Source organism: Papio anubis, chromosome 5, assembly GCF_008728515.1.
Source record: "Papio anubis isolate 15944 chromosome 5, Panubis1.0, whole genome shotgun sequence".
Classification (NCBI taxonomy): domain Eukaryota; kingdom Metazoa; phylum Chordata; class Mammalia; order Primates; family Cercopithecidae; genus Papio; species Papio anubis.
The window spans coordinates 122,934,801-122,953,368 of NC_044980.1; positions in this window are offsets into that span (position 1 = coordinate 122,934,801).

An 18,568-nucleotide genomic window follows, 5' to 3' on the forward strand; every position below is an offset into this window, starting at 1 on the left:
TTCTTTTACTGAGCTAACATACACCAAAGCCTTATTTGAGACAAAGGGCCAGTATGACATCTCATTTTGTTCAAACTACTGTCTCAACAGCATCAATCTACAGTAACTAACTGGATTGTCCATAATGCCACAATTCATGATTTTGCCACAATAAAACATCCTAAAAACTATCATATATTATGAAAATGAGACTCACAGATAGTGGGACATATTTCTACCAGAAAGACTTCAAAACTCCCCAGACTGCATATCTTTTGGAATAAAATCACATGCTTATATGTTTTTTAAATGTATAATTCATTGTGCTTACTTTTCACCTAAATATAAATAAGTTTATCAAACCTATAAGTTTATGCTTCTAAGATGTATGATTCATTGTTTCTACTCTAAAGGCTCCTATATATTTTCTTGATTTATTAGTTTATTATTTAATGAAGTAACTTTTGACTGAGTCATATAGAAAAATGTCAAGTACATTTTTGAAAAAGCAGATATTATGGGGCAATTTATGACAATATTTTTGTTAAGAAAAAAAAGTTCTAGGCCATGAGCGGCAGCTCGCACCTGTAATCCCAGCACTTTGGAAGGCCGAGGCAGGTGGATCACTGGAGCTCAGGAGTTCCAGACCAGCCTGGCCAACACGCTGAGATCTGTCTCTACTAAAAATACAAAAATTATCCAGGCATGGTGGCACGAGTCTGTAATTTCAGCTACTCGGGAGGCTGAGTCACGAGAATAGCTTGAACCCAGGAGGAAGAGGTTGCAGTGAGCCAAGATCATGCTACTGCACTCCAGCCTGGGTGACAGAGTGAGACTCCATCTCAAAACAAACAAACAACAACAACAACAAAAACTCTATTGTGAGTCAGTTGCAGGTACTATTCTCTGAGCATCCTTTATTCAGACAAGAAATTTGAACTTTACATTTCTTTACAAAAAAAAAAAAAAAAAAAAATACTGCATAGAAATTGAAGTCCTTTAAGGAGAATTTCCTAATAAGAAAATTAGTCCCTTACTCCTTCTATGGTTTTATATATTTTTCCGTATTCTCTTTTTTTCTTGACCTTTTTTTAATACGATTGCCTTCATCTTTATGGAGAAACTTGTTTCTTCACCAGCAACTCTAACCTGTAGCTCTTTTATTTTCCTTGTTCTATGTAGCTGGCTCTCTTCCACGTGGGCAGAACAGCTGAATTCATTTCTCATTCTAATTGGTTTCTTCAGAATCTTTAGAAATTGAAGATATTATAATAGTATAATATTTGTCTATACCTTTAAAATGTTTTTTCCATGGCCATTTCATCAAGTTTTTTTTTTTTTGGAAACCTAGTCTCGCTCTGTTGCCCAGGCTGGAGTGCAGTGGCGCCATCTTGGCTCACTGCAAGCTCCGCCTCCTGGGTTCACGCCATTCTCCTGCCTCAGCCTCCCGAGTAGCTGGGACCACTAGTAGGCGCCCGCCATCATGCCCTGCTAATCTTTTTGTATTTTTTTAGTGGAAACGGGGTTTCACCGTGTTAGCCAGGATGGTCTCGATCTCCTGATCTCGTGATCCGCCTGTCTTGGCCTCCCAAAGTGCTGGGCTTACAGGCGTGAGCCACTGCGCCTGACCTCATCAAGTATTTTTTAAACATTGATTTTTTAACTGTATCTCAAAATAGATCAAACGGTCCATTTAAGTCAAATAATATTTAATAATTAATGTAGTTTGAAAAACTGGGAATTGCCTTACAAATCATAGGATTCATTTTGTTTAAAAATAATATTTAAGAATATTTAGTCTCCACTGATTTTTGAAGCCTCAACTTGTTATTTGAATTAGGATGTTTTAAAACTCCAAAAAGAAGCAGAATTTGGATCATAGATAGTTTCATGATTGATGCTTCTCTTCTTAAAAGTCTCTAGAGCTTTCCAAATTTACTTAGGATAACATGTAAACTCCTTTCCTTGGTGTTTAAAACCTGCTGCACGGCACTTGCTCCTGTCTCCTCTCTGTTCTCTACTCTCTCACTCCACCTGGTTCATTGTGCTCCCTTTATACCAGCCTCTGTTTGGACTTGAAGTGTGCCAACCTGGCTCCCACCTTTGTGTCTCTTCCCAGGTTATTCTCTGAGCTTGGAAAGTTTGTCCTTGAAGTCTTCTCAGTTGGTTCCTTTTTATAATTGAGGTCTTACCACACGTTTTACCTCACCAGAGAGGCTTTTCTGACCACCCAATCTTTAATAGCTTCTTCTGCCACCTCCTCCAAGTTATTTTCATTTACTTCTGTGTTTATTCTCATCACATAATCGTTACCATTGAAACGGCATCTCACATACCTCTATCTGGTATATTCTGTTTACAATGAATCTGGAATATTCATTATTTACTTTTAAAATACACCCCCTTGTCCTTCCTCCCTAAAATAAAGTGCTTTATAAGAACAGGGACCCTCACTATCTGTCTTGCTCAGTGCTGTGCCCTCAAGTGCTAGAATAGAGCCTTGCTCAGGGATCTCAATGTCAAGAGCATGAACCTGATTGGAGAGGGCATCTCAGATTCAGTTCATTATTCTTTCTCTCCATTTGTGTCTTCTCTACCTCCTACCTCCTTTAATCTCTCTTCTGTCTTAATAAGCCATTTTCATTCATTTCAGCCTTGTGGATTTGGAGCTTCATTGCACATTGTGTCATTTATTATTTTACCCTGTTTGTTTCTTATACATGTATTAGCAAGTCTTCCATCTTTTGCCATAAGCTGAATATTTGTTAAATACTAGGTAATGCAGGAGAAAGTACCTTCCCCACATGTAATAATAACAAAACACAAAAGAGCAACCCCTGAATTAAAAGTATCCTTCAGGATATCAGCAAGGATACTATGACTTATTTCTTTCTTCTACCTACTCTGCACAATTATGGCAGATTCTCTTTAAAAGTTTTTTCTTCCAAAATGTGAAAATAAACTGTGTCTCTGAGTGTCCTTGTATTGTCATCTAATTTTTCCATTTAAATCTCTCATATGTTTGAAGTTTCAGCACTGTGACAGAAGTTCTGCATTTTTGTGGAATCTGGACAGCTCTGGCATCTATCAGTGACCCCTGTGGGCTCAGGGGTCCACTTTGTCAAAGGGTTTAGAGCAGATTCTGATACTAATTGATCTGTATTAGCAAATCTTACCAGGTACAGAATTCTAATTGGGTCCTTAATACAAAGATAGCAGTTGCCAATTAATTCACAAAGACATATTCATTGTCCCCATGTTATCATCCTTCCAATATCCAAAGCCTTCTTAGAAGCAAGCAGTAAAAATGGTTGTTTGGTTAAGCACAGGTTTAGAATTAATCAAAATGGATGATTTTAATGCATATTGACATCAAACTATGTGGCATGGATAGGCAGAGGAGCCTCTACCAAGATGACTCCAACTAGATGACTGTTTCCCAACATCAAGGACCTTCTTTACTCACACTTCCATTGCTACAGGAAAATGCAGGCTATTCACCCAATGTGTGTTACTATATTCTGGTTTTAGTCATAAATGAAATTTAAATCATAGTGTTATGTGCATGTATCAGTCATGTTCTAGAGGGTATAATATTCTAACCTATTTCATCTATAGAACTTATCAAACTATATTTAATAGAATATCAACTAGGGCAGATTAAAAACTTGCATTCTATGCAAAAGCAATTATAAAAACCTGCATCTTACCAGTGTGCATCAGCGACTAATGGTCAGGCAACAAAGACAAAAGAGAATTAAAATGATCACATGTCTGCAAAGTCTTGATCTTCCTCTAGTTACACACTTGTTTTTTAAGGTCAACTATTTGAACTTTGCAACTAAATGAGAACTAGTACATAAAGGCAGCATCTTCTAAGCAATCAATTGAAAAGTGACTAGCCAAAGCTAATGACTAATGGCTATTGATATGTTAAATCCATCACACATGTATATATAAATAAAAGAGAGTTGGGTTATATGAAAGAAAATTCATATGTGACTTTTACCTTGCCCTTTGCTAGCTCCCAACCATCTCTGGCTTCTTCAATGTAAGCGTGTGAAGAACTATGAAACAGCCCAGACAACTCTGGTCTCCCAAAACTTGATGAAATGTGTCTTCTTCTTGCTGCCTTTTTAGCCTCCATGTTGACCATTATTCTTCTATTACACAACATGCTTTCGTGATGGGTATATTAAACATGGTTACAGGTTATGTTAGTTTCATAATTACATTAAAATCTATAATGAGATTTGAGGATGACTCTCTGATATCAGAAGCCACACACATGCGTACTGTGTCTTAAAACAAGCTACTTCTATAATTTATTCCCACTAAAGTTTACTAAGAACTACCTAATGCAAGACACTGTTCAGGGTTGAGCATGTCAAATTGGGAAAACTTCATCTACAACAATCTCATCCATTTCATAAAAGTGAGAGAAATAATTTTCTGCTTCACTGACAGCCACTTGGCTCTTGCTCCCAAATTGGTAATGCACAGAATTTGGAGTTTAGCTAAAGTTTTATGCAATTCTATTGATTAAATAAATGCTTAATTTTAATTTTGAGTGATATTTTTAAACAAATAGCACTAACTTTAATAAAATATTTTTATTTGAGGAACATTATAGAAAAAGGATGAAGACAGAAACCTGATTAACAGACTCAAGGAGCGCCAAACGCCAACCCACATTGCATTCACTACAAGATAGGGAATTTTACCCCACAGACCACTTTCCTAAGTTTTATATCTGTCTTTACTAGTCCTGACAGAAAACATGAGGTTTCTGACACAGAAAACAGAATGATTACCTACAAAAATCTTAGTTTCCCACACCAATCCCCTACAGGGTGATGTGATGAAAGTCACATGTACCCAGTTTGTGCAAGAGGAGAGAGGTCTGTTCCACAGGAGAGGAACCCCCCGAATTATACATTTCTGAGCTTTCATAGAACGGCTGTCATAGTTGCCCATCCTCCCTTCAGAAGAAAGAGAAATCATATCTTCTAATATAAACAAATGGGAAGAGAAAGAGAATGTCTCCAGAATCACTACCCTTTGTCATCTAACAAATGGTTCCAGGGGAGTAAAATCTGAATCTCTCCAGGACATATCTGAATTTAATTTTCAAAGGGTCCTTGCCACTCATTCATGTTTGAATCCAGGTTACTAGCATTCAGAAAGCTCACATCATGAAGAAATATGAAAATATTTATGAGACATTTCCTCCTGACAGTCCACTGTTATCCCTCTTCAGATCAACTCTTAGTAACTGAACAGTATGTGGTGTGCTAAGGGAGTGTCCAGAGCATGAAACTGCTTTACTGTCTGGGCTGGGAGTCAGCCATACTTTGTCTTAGTTCCTGTTCAAAAATGCTTCATTTTCTGTTAATCTTTTTTGTTATTACTGTTATTTCTGTGATTGAGAGTTCTATTTTGTTTGCACACTCTCTCAGAGAACTTATTACATGCTAATGTAATAACTTTTATTGCCTTTATAATTTATTATTTTAGTATTTATTTAAATGTTTTACTGATGTGTTTCCCTGATAAAAATGCTCAAGTTGAAAGCAAAGTTGATCTTACAAATATATTTCAAATTTTTGCTAGACTTTCATTTGTTCTGATTAGTTATTGCTGCCTAATTTACTACCCCCAAAACTTAATGGCTTAAAACAAACATTTTTTATTGTTCATGATTTTTTGGGTCAGTAATATGGGAAGGACTCAGCTGATGCCCATGGCATCCTCTGGAATAGCTGAGACTGGATGATCTACTCCAAGATGGCATCTTCACTCTCTTGTCTAGTGCATTCATGCTCTTCATCCCTCTCTCTCGCATCCTTCAGAGCCTCTTCATATAAGGAACTTCTCTTAGCTTGGCGGCCCCAGAGTAGCTGAGTTTCTTCACTTGGCAGCTTAAGTCTCCAAAGCCAAGTGTACCAAGAGACCAAGGCATAGTCTGTAAGCCTTCTTATAATCCAGCTTTGGAATTTGAACATATTCTATTCATGAAGTCAGTCATGGAGGAGGTGGAGTTCCATTCCACATCTCAATAGGAATTATTGCAAAGAAAGTGTGGTCATTCAACATGCCCAGAAAATGGCTTCATCTCTGCCTCTCCAGAAAACTGGGCAGTAAATCAAGAGAAAGAAAGGCTGATTCTCATCACAGCTTGACACAACAAAATGATGTACTTAGCTATAAAGAAAAAAGACAAAGAATTGTTCACTTTTTTCTCAAGAAGAAAGCAGGTGAGCTCATGGAAAGAAGGTTTAAAGAGCACTTCACAAAACACTTTTTATAAAATTGCCTGTTAATCTCTCACAGAAACAAAAAATTCTTGGCATGCTGCAAATGCCATGATATGGTGATTTATCGATCAAAACTTTCGATTATACAAGTGTTAAATCTTCAGGGAACTTAAATCTCAAGTGTTTAATTGGCTGTTTTATCTCTCCAGCAATTTTCAAGAACTCTGAAGAACTCAGCACTTTCACACAAGTAAAACCAGCAGTTTTGTTTACCACTGGTTCATAAAATAACCTAATAATTTAAAATAAAACCCTCTTTTAAAAGAGAATACATGATTCCTATAATACTTGTTTAAAATTTTCCTATAACCAAACAAAATCATGAATCCTCCAACAGACAACTTACACACGGTTTTGGTAAATCTAGCAATTTTCATCTCGTCATTGTTTCCTTGTTATCCGTATCACCCTCTTCTTTTCCCTGTTTTTCATCCTTTTTATTTGTTTTTCATAATTCATAATAGTTCTGATTTATATGCATTTTAATATTTTTGATGCCCAAAGATTTTCATTTTCAATACAGGATTTTAGAATTTGTTTTCTTTTCCCTTTCCACTTTAGTAGAATGTTAACGATAATAATGTGTTTTTAACATTAAGCTAATCATACTTTATCAAAAAATATTTTTCTTAAGTAATCTTTGATAAATGGATCTAAATAGTCACTTGTTGCTCTGTAGATAATAAATGAAAATCTGTTGCTATATCTTTATTTCTCAATATTCTTCCCTTAAGCAGATGCTGACTACCCTGCCCTTCATATATATTGATTTGAAGAATGAATGTTTTAAATAATTTTAGCCAGCTGTGTGTTGCTTGATATTTTCCCCACTGTCTTATGTTAATTCTAGACTCTAAAATGTTATTCATTCTGTAAATGATTTTGGTGTGTCTACTGTATTTCTCTTATCATTGCACTAATTTCTGGTCAAAGTTGATTAAAATAGGACTGTTGCCCTGAAGAAACTTATAGGAACAATTAACTATTACAAAACATGTGAAATAGCACAACAGAAAAATGTATTATGGGTTCAGTAGAGTCAGATCAGATTCTTCTTGGAGACAAAAAGAGCAGGCAGGGAACTTCTCCAAACAAGACCAAATAAAGAACTATTTATTCATAGTAAGGACTTTAGAATTTATTCTATTAAAAAGTTCTAAATAGAGTATGCATCTAGAATTTTTTATAATTAAACATCAAAATCCATGATCTTTATCTTCAATTTTATAAAAATTTTCCACATACTTTTATAAAATTATCTATGAATGCATATAACTGTAAAAACTACTCTCCTTTTCTCAAGTCTTTCTATAGAGGATATGTGAATGAGTTTGCCTCCCAAAATACATATTCTTTTCTTTTAATAATTAATTCCCAGAAATATTTTTCTGACCTTTCTTAAAACAGATACGTGGGCTATTTTAACCAATATTAGTAGCTAAAATAGATATGGGTTGGAATAATACTACAAATAACAACAGTAAACATTTATTGAGGCCCATTCATTTTCCAGGCATTCTATGAATTACTTTACAGATATTGTCTAATTTTGTTCTACAATATCCTATAAAGTAGGTATTATTTTCTCTGCTTTACAATACTGACACAGAAACACAAAGATTAAACTACTGGATCCAGGTCCCACAGCCAGGAGGTGGAGGATCAAGGATTCTAATAAAGGTGCCAGGATTCTAGCATGTTAAAAACATTTAAATAAGAGACCCCCAAATTATGGTACCAGAAGTCAATTAACAGGTGTTTTCCTATATTGTGATCATTTCTAAGCACATGATATTTATTATTTTGTTATTAGTTTAAATTTTATGACCTGCTTTTGAATTAACTATATAATCCTGAAAATCTCCAAACATCTTTTTCTGCTCTAATAACCCATGCTAACATGTACATCCTTTTATTTATTGTGATGTAATTTGCATACACAAAAATGTACAAATTTTGGTGTGCAGCTTAATGAAATTTTATGTGTGCATATACATACATTACCACTACACAGATCAAGACATGTTCCCTCTCTCCAGTAGTTTCTGTATGCCACTTTCCAGTAAATAACTGTATTAGTCTGTTCTCAGGCCGCTAATAAAGACAGACCTGAGGCTGAATAATTTATAAAGGAAAGAGATTTAATTGTTAAACTCACAGTTCCACGTGGCTGGGGAGGTCTCAGAATCATGGTGGAAAGTGAATGAGGAACAAAATCACATCTTACATGGTGGCAGGCAAGAAAGCTTGTGCAGGGGAACTCCCCAATATAAAACAATCAGATCTCATGAAACTTATTCACTATCACAAGAACAGCATGAGAAATACCCACCCCCATGATTCAATTACCTCCCACCAGGTTCCTCCCACAGCATATGAGAATTATGGGAGCTAAAATTCAAGATGAGATTTGGGTGGGGACACAGCCAAACCATATCATTCCATCACTGATAACTCCCAAATCTTATGTCCTCACATTTCAAAACAAATCATGCCTTTCCAACAGTCCCCCCAAAGTCTTAACTCATTTCAGCATTAACTCAAAAGTCCACAGTCCAAAGTCTCATCTGAGACAAGGCAAGTCCCTTCTGCCTATAAGCCTATAAAATCAAAGGCAAGTTAATTACTTCCTAGATACAATGGAAGTACACACATTGGGTAAATACAGCCATTCCAAATGGGATAAATAGGTCAAGACAAAGGGGGTACAGGCCCCTTGCAAGTCCAAAATTCAGCAGAGTGGTCAAATCTTAGAGCTCCAAAATGATCTTTGACTCCATGTCTTGTATCCAGGTCACGCTGATGCAAGAGGTGGGTTCCCATGGTCTTGGGTATCTCTGAACCTGTGGCTTTGCAGGGTATAGCCCCTCTCTTGGCTGCTTTCATGGCCTGGCATTGTCTGTGTCTTTTCCAGGCACATGGTATAAGCTGTCAGTGGATCTACCATTCTGGGATCTGGAGGATGGTGTCCCTCTTCTCACAGCTCCACTAGGCACTGCCCTAGTGGGGACTCTGTGTTGGAGCTCCAACCCCACATTTCCCTTCTGCATTGCCCTAGCAGAAGTTCTCCACAAGGACTCCATCCCTGCAGTGTACCTCTGCCTGGACATCCAGGCATTTCCATACATCCTTTGAAATCTAGAAGGAAATTCCCAGACCTCAATTCTGACTTCTGTGCACCTGCAGGTCCAACACCATGTGTAAGCCACCAAGGCTCGAGGCTTGTACCCTCTGAAATTATGTCCCAAGCTGTACATTGGCCCCTTAAAAGGGGACACAGCTGGAGCATCTGGGATGCAGGGCACCAAGTACCTAGGCTACACACAGCAGGGGACCCTAGGCCCAGCCCATGAAACCATTTTTTCCTGTTTGGCTTCTAGGCCTGTGATGGGAGGGGCTGCTGTAAAGACCTCTGACATGCCCTGGAGACATTTTCCCCATTGTATTGCCAAATAACATCTGGCTCCTTATTACTTATGCAAATTTCTGCAGAAGACTTGAATTTCTCCTCAGAAAATGGGTTTATCTTTCCCATCACATTGTCAGACTGCAAGTTTTCCAATCTTTTATGTTCTGCATCCTTTTAAACGTAAGTTCCAATTCCAAACCATATCTTTGTGAATACATAAACCTGAATGGTTTTAACAGTACCCAAGTCACCTTTTCAATGCTTTGCTGCTTAGAAATTTCTTCCACCAGGTGCCCCAAATCATCTCTCTCAAGTTCCAATTTCCACAAATCTCTAGGGCAGAGGTAAAATGCCACCAGTCTCTTTGCTAAAACATAGCAAGAGTTACCTTTGCTTCACTTCCCAACAAGTTCTTTATCTCCATCTGAGGCCACATCAGCCTGGATTTTATTGTCCATATCACTATCAGCATTTTAGTCAAAGTCATTCAACAAGTCTCTGGGAAGTTCCAAACTTTCCCACATCTACCTATCTTCTTCTGAGCCCTCCAAACTGTTCCAATCTCTGCCTGTTACCCAGTTCCAAAGTCACTTGACATTTTCAAGTATCTTTAGAGCAGTTCCCCAGTACTCCCAGTAGCAATTTACTGTTTTAATCTGTTCTTACACTGCTAATAAAGACATACCCAACACTGGGTAATTTATAAAGGAAAGAAGTTTAATTGATTCACAGTTCCACATGTTGGGGAGGCCTCACAATCATGGTGGAAGGCGAAAGAGGAGCAAAGTCACATCTTATGTAGCAGCAGGCAGGGGAGCTTGTGTAGGGGAACTCCTCTTTTTAAAACCATCAGATCTTGTGGTATTGATTATTCACTATCATGAGTAAAGTATGGAAAGACCCACCCCCATGATGCAATTGCCTCCCACCAGTTCCCTCCTACAACACATGGGAATTATAGGAGCTACAATTCAAGATGAGATTTGTGTGGGGACACAGCCAAGCCATATCAATAACTGACCACACACCTAGAGGTAACAAACATACTAAACTCTTCACCATAAATTAGAATTTTTCTCTTTCTAAATTCCATATAAACAGAATCAAACAGTAGATACATTTTAGGTCTTTTTCCTTTCACTCTACATGTTTTTGTTATTATTCATGTAGTTACATGTAGTAGTATTTTTTATTGCTGTATGGTTTCTCATTGTATGAATATGTCACAATTTTTCATCTGTTATATTATAGGTGGACATTTGAGTTGTTTCAGTTTGGTGCTGTCATGAATAAATCTTATACATTCTTTTTGTGGATGCATGCTCTTGTTTTCTTGGTCATATAATCCAAGGAGTGGAATTGCTAAAACAAAAAATATGTCTATCTTTAACTTGATTTAGTATGTGCAAAGTCTTATTTAAAATGGTTTACTATTTTATTTACACTGTAACCAGCAATGTACGAGAATACTTTTTCTTTACAATCTCCCTGTCACATGCAAATCTTTCTAATTTTAGTTTTTCTGATATTTCATTTTGGTTTTAACTTCCATTTCACTGAGCTATCATTGGATCATAATAGTAGATTGGGTAATGCAGAAAGGAAAAAGCCCTTGGAATTTTAAGTTCTGTTAATGAGTGTCTAAGATCTAAAATTTCTACTTAGTTCTATTTGTTTTTCTCCTGAAGGGTTCCATATTTCCACAAATTATACTTATCTTTTCTTTTAAATTGTGTAACATATGCTTATTATTGTGTTAAAGTCCTTGCCTACTAATTTAATAATTTGCTTTATCTGTGAGCCTGCTTCTATTGACTGTTCCTCTTGATTCTAAGTCATATTTTTCTGGTTCTCTGTATGTTTTGTAATTATTTTATTGTATTCTGGACATTGTGAATAACAGAATATTAGACACTAAATATACATGTTTTCTTTATTTTCCAGAGAGTGCGCACCCTTTCCTGTGCCTAGCAGCTGAGGTGAGGGTTAATCATTCAGACTCCTTCCAGCGTATGTTGAGCTGGCACTCAATTAAAGTGCAAATTATTTATTTTACCTTTGATTAACTTAAACTTTAATTCTCCCAGATGTCACCTCTTTGATACATTAATTATTTGTGCAGGAACAGGATTGGCAGAATTTTTACATATTTTTCGTTCACCTTTATATTCAACCCTAGTTGGGCTGCAAAATCCAATCACCTTGACAATGTACTATATGATTTATTTCTGCTTATCAGCCCCTCCTATAAAGTTTTCTGAGCAAAACTAAAGGATGGACCCAGTTGTTTGTCCATATATTTGACTTTCTTCCAGATGCAATCCAGCCTGCCAATTCGTGCTGTTGTCAAAAGCCCAGATAATTTCCTCTTTTGCATATACATTTTCTCCATGTATCCTGACCTATATCCAAACCGGGTATGTTTCTCCAAGTATGAATGCTGATATGGCTCTGCTTACTTATAAAGGTCTTGATTTACTCTAGAATTTACTACCTCCTTGCCAGTTACTCCCATCTGCAATATTCAGAAATACAAAGATGAAATTTATTTCTTTATAAAATCAATTATATAGATCATATACTTCAATTTCTGCGAATGACAGAAAAGTTAAACATGCCAGTTCAAGTAATTCAGTCATGTGTGTTTAGAATTCAGTCATTTTGTATAACATCCAGTCTAACTCAGATTTCCACCCTTCTCCTTCTCATTCCTTCTCCTTGGTTTTATAACCAGCATCTAATGTACCAATTACCATACTGGAACTAGGAGACGGTTATCACATTACCATACCACAGTCTGGCATTGCTTCTGGCTTTTGTTGAGGAACAGCATCTTATCCAGTCTCTGTCATCCTAAACCAGTAGATTTTGCTAATAATCTACAGGGATCAGATCCTTGTAACCTGTATTCTCTTTGCTCTCCTTTCTTAGCAGTATCTGTTTCTCTCTTAGGACACTGGTCTGATGCTCTCCTTCATTACTGTGAAGTACATAGGACTCTAGGAATATGCTCTATGAACCATTTGCCTAAACCATTCCCTCAGCCATTGCTTGGGTACTGGTTAGATGCACTTGCCTCTAAGGCACAAGAACCTGCCTAATTCTACACAAAGTGAAGAACAAACAAGTCTGTCACTTCTCAGATTCTCCCAAATGTATGTGATATTTCAGCCTGACCCTGGGATCTCAGCCCAATGGAGAGCAGAACCCAGAAATTTCACATTTGTATTAATTTTCTCTTCTACTTCCAGCAGATTTCTGTCTCCAAGATACCACCTCCTCCTCCTGTAATTCAATAAAAGTTTCCCCCACTCCACATTGGCAGAAAAACTTCTGAAATTCTCATTTGTAATATTTTGATATTTTATAATTTGTGTTGTTAACCCCATATTTATAGTTCTCCTGGCTTTGAAATTTGATATGAGAAGTCAATCACATGGAATTCAAGAAACTCTTTTCTCTGGCTCTTGAAATTGAGAGCTGTGGTTTTTAAGAGTACCATTTCTATTAAGGGTTTAATTAACTTCTTTGTTCTAGCCATATTTCCCTTTCCAATCAATGCGTATACAAAGCTACTCTGCTCCCTGAATAGTAGGATAGATTAACAGTGCAAAGAAGCATGAGAACATGATTAAAATCTCAATACATAGCCCTAACAATCAGGTTTCTGACAGCAAGGAGATGGTACACTCAGAATTCAAGAATGAAAAATGTTTAAGGAAGGAACGGTTTACCAAATATGGATATAGTTGAGGTAAGCCCACTATAGGTGATGATGCAAGGGGGAATTATTATCTCTAGGTAAAGGGTGAAGTGATTGGTTTTTAAAGAAGAGAGAGCAGCTATGCTATTTTAATAATTGTAGGAATGTTCACAAATCACACATAGGTCATAATAGCTAGAAATGTGATTTATGAACTGCTAGCATTACATTCAGACTTTGAAAGAGTATGAACACAGGGTAAATATTAAGGGATTGATGTTGAGATCCTCAAATTCTCTAAATTTGTTTTTATAAAGCTGATGTGCCCAAGATAGTGTCTTTGTTGTTGTTGTTGTTTTCTTGTTTGTTTGTTTTTTGTTTTGTTTTGCTTTGTTTTGTTTTGAAACGGAGTCTCGTTCTGGGCTGGAGTGCAGTGGGGTGATCTGGGCTCACTGCAACCTCCGCCTCCTGAGTTCAAGCGATTCTCCTGCCTCAGCCTCCTGAATAGCTGGGACTACAGGTATGCACCACTAAGCCCAGCTAATTTTTGTATTTTTAATAGAGATGGGGTTTCACCATGTTGGTTGACCAGGATGGTCTCCATCTCTTGATTTCATGATCTGCCCGCCTCGGCCTCCCAAGATGGTGTCTTCTTTAAAGACCTCAAGGTGGATGAAGAATGAGGCTATTATTGCCTGTGTTGAGATGTTCTAAATTCCAATGTATTGTGTAGTGAGGCAAAAGTCATGACAAGTTTAATTTAAAGACCTTGCCACTTCTTCTTTTATCAGTCTTTATAAAAATCTATTACTCTGAAGGAGAGAATTGGTAAGAAGTGGCTATGGCCTTAGATAGAAGAACATAGCCACTGTCAAACCATAGCATCACAGGGAGTAAACTAGAGGAATAAATATTCCCCTAATTATTTTCTGCCACTACCCAGACTGATGCTAGTTCCTGCTATTGGTTGAAACCTGCCAAAGACAGAAGGAAAGAAATATAGTTGTAGCACCTAAATGTCAGCTTGTGGTGGCAAGACCAGGAAGAGCAGAGTAGAATCCTAGAAGAGCAAAAGGAGAATATAGAGCAAGCATAACAACACATTGTTTTCCATCTTCCTTCCCAATTATTATCCATGTTAATCTAAAAACAGCATAATCCTTGCTTTATTATGATACCTATATATAGAGAGACACACACACCCATACATACATATATGTACCCATATATACACATATAAATACATATATATACATATATACACACATATGTATATATACACAAACACACACCTTCATGTATATATATATATATGGGGGGAGAGAGTCGAGTCAATCGTGTATAGTTCAAGAGTCAACTGTATACAAGTACATATGTATGTGTATACAGTTGTATGTGTATACAATTGACTTGAATTGTGTGTGTGTGTGTGTGTGTGTGTGTGTGTATGTATGTATGTGCGTATACAGCTGACTCTTGAACAACACAGGGGTCTGGGGTACCAACCAGCCACACAGTCAAAAATTGATGAATAACTTTTGACTCCCCCAAAACGTAATTAATAGACTACTATTGACCAGAAGCCTTACTCATAACATAAAAAAGTCAATTAATACATTTTTTATATGTTATATGCATTATGGACTGTATTCTTGCAACACAGTAAGCTAGAGAATAGAAAATGTTATTAAGAAAATCATTTAAAAATTTTCTATTCATTAAGTCAAAGTAGATCATCTTAAAGGTCTTCAACCTCATCAACTCCACATTGAGTAGGCTGAGGAGGATAAGAAGGAAGGGTTGGTCCTGCTCTCTCAGAGGTGGCAGAGGCAGGAGAAAATCTGCACACAAGAGGAACCATGTAGTTAAAAACCCACATTGTTCAAGTCTCAACTGTATATAGATGTTTTCCTTTCTATTTTTTTCTCAAGCAATTCATCCTTTTTTTGAGGGAGTAAGTTAGTCAGTAAACTCAATCCATCTTTATTCCAGCCACTTACCAAGTGACCACATAACCTTTTCAATTTCTTCTTTCCTTCATTGTCTCCTGAACAATCACTATTCATTCTTCAGGATGCTATTAGGAACTATCACATGGAATTGTTAAATATTGAATGAGTTAGTAAATAAATGGTGGGGGGAAACTCTTAAAAGCTATTTTTGTTCTTTCCAATTTGACCCACTTTCTTCCTATCTGATCGTTATTTGTTTTCTTAAAGAATCACAGTCCGTTTCGGCTGCTATTATAAAACCCATAAACTGGGTGAATTATAAACAACATTTTTTTTTTCTCTCAGTTCTAGAAGCTGAAAAGTTTCAGATAAAGATGCTGACAGACTTTGTGTCTAGTTAGGGCCCACTTCCTCATAGACAGCTGTCTTGTGATTATAACCTCCGTAGGAAAAACGTAGGGCAGCTTTTTGGAGTCTCTTTTATAAGGGCACTAATCCCTGCCCTCATGGCCTAATTGCCTGCCAAGGACCCCACCTCCTAATACCATTGCCTTGGGAGTTAAGACTGTAACATATGGATTTTGGGAGTCCATAAACATTCAGCCTATTAGCAAATACCCCTATGCATTAAAATTATTACAGCGTTTTATTTCTTTCTTTACTCTTAGGATTTAGCAAAGGGCCTAGTGCATAGTAGGGACTCAGTGAAGGTTTGTAGAATGAATTTATTCTTCACTGTCTTCAATAGGTATATTTTATCCCTGATAAATAATTTATGGATTGTAAACTTGTTATGTTGATCCACTGAACAGCATATCTATATACAACTATTCATCTTTCCATTCCCAATATCCCAACTTTCAATTCAATATAAATACCCACTTATTCATTCTCACCCTTTAAGTTGTCATCTGAATTCTCCCATTTCTTCATGGTTTCTCTCCTTTTCTTGAGTGTTTTTTTTTTTTTCTATCTATACAAAAAGTTACTGCAATTTTATGCTTACCCTCCATTGATCTCTTTGGATACCATTCCTTTCTTCATACATTTCTTTTTCTCTTTTGCTGTCCTGAAACAAGATTGTCTCTCATCAGGATCTTTTTTGTCTAGCCTCCAAATTAACAGTTTAATATTTTATACACAGTTATTGTATGCTTTGTTTAACCTTACAATTATATCTCTCCATAATCTTTCTTCTTCCTCTAGACTGTCTCCATCTTAAACTGTATTTTATATTCTTTACTTTGAGGCATCTCTGAGAAGATTCCCAAGACAGGGTCTCCCTCTTAGCTCTGTCACACAGGCTGGAGTTCAGTGGTTGCAATCATAGCTCACTGAAGCCTCAAACTCCTGAGTCCAAGCGATCCTCCTGCCTCAGCTTCCCATGTAGTTGGGATTACAGACACAATTCACTGTGTCCAGCTCTAAGAAGATTTTTCTTGTAATCTAAATCATAACAGCTGGCATTTACTCTTTCATGTGTCATGTTCTGTCCTAAATGTTTATAAATAAGTTATTTAATTTTCGATACAACTCTACAAGGTGCATACCATGATTATTCCCATTTTTATAGTTAAAAAGTATGAGATCCAGGGCGTCAATAGACCCAAGTTATTCAGCTATTAAGTGATTGAGATGGGTTGCTCTGCCTCTGTGGCTCACATTTTAACTGCTTTGTGGCACTATTTCTATATTTTCTTACCACCCTGGAACTCATATAGTCAGATGGACAAATGATACCAGCCCGGATAACTGTACTTCTATTTTTCCAAAGCCTTGTTATTGTCTCAGATGCTGTCTTATTCTATGTTTTTCTGTATAATTTGCAGAAAGGTTTCATTTATCAGAAGAACTGGCCTGCATAATCCTTCTAGAAAGCACTGTTATGCTTTGATTCTCCATTCCAACATTTCCTTATACTATTTACAAGTACAAGCTTTCATTGCTGATGTCTTTACTGTGTTTTGGGTGTGTTCTAATAAAATCTAATCTTTATCTTCTCCCTAATGAATGAAAACTACTTCTTTAAAAAATGTTACTTTTCTAACTAGAGTTATTTTAAGCCTCTGAAATATCTGTTTTATTAAAATAATTAATGCATCATAGTATCTTCTGACCTGTCACCATATCACTGAGAGCTTTAATATCTAAAATGATAGACACAATTATTAACATTGATCTGCATTTATGAAAAATCCCAAGCTTCTATTAGTAATGTAGTTGACTTTATCCAGAGATGGAAACCAAATAATGTACAATGCAAATATTTGGAGAATAAACTAATTATTTTATTATTTGTACAAATTAGAAAAACAACTAAAATACAAAATATCTTACTATAAAAATACATGTTAATAGTATTTCCCTAATACTAAGCAGTAATCTCTCCAGGTAGTTTTAGGATTTCTACACTAAAATTGTTATTACATATTACTGCCAACTGAACAGTTCCTTCATTTTGATTGTACTGTGCGCAAAAGGAATCATAGAAAACTCTAACTGGGAGTCTCAATATCTATTTTAGGTAAGTGTAATTAAGTTTTGTTACAGAGCAATAGCTGAGCCTGTTGCTTTCTTGTCCAAGGTCCAACTTTTGGGATCTATATCTTTGTTTAAGCTCATCTCCATGTGACTTATTATCTTAGATATAAGATCTAGGCTGGGTCTGATCCATTTCCCAAAGTATGTTTACAAATAGTTGGCATGAAACTCCCCTGTTTTTTAGATCTTATCACTGGACAGCTGTTGGGAAGATTCTAACAGCAAGATAAGTAGGCTTTTAGGCTTCATGATTATGTTACATTTGGGAGAGTAGAATTATCCATATCAGAGGTGTCTATGTTGAATATCTTGAGCCTCTCCAATACAGAGTGAGCTGTCACTTAGGAACTTCCTATCTTAGTTTTTTGTTTAGGTTCCCAATAAATACTTTGGAGACAAATATTTCAGTAAAAAGTAGTTTATTGGAGAAGTGAAAGTAATGGGGAGTTGGAAAGTAACACAGGAAGAAAGGGCAGATAAATAAAGAATGTGATATTCAGCCACCTATCTCTGGTGACTGGAACGGATTCTGGTAGTTGGAAATCAGACAGGAATGACCAGGTTTGAGAAACATGAATGGAGCACTCAGTATTGACTTGTATTAGTGCCTTCTCACACTGCTATAAAGAACTTCCCTGAGACTGGGCAATTTACAAACGAAAGAAGT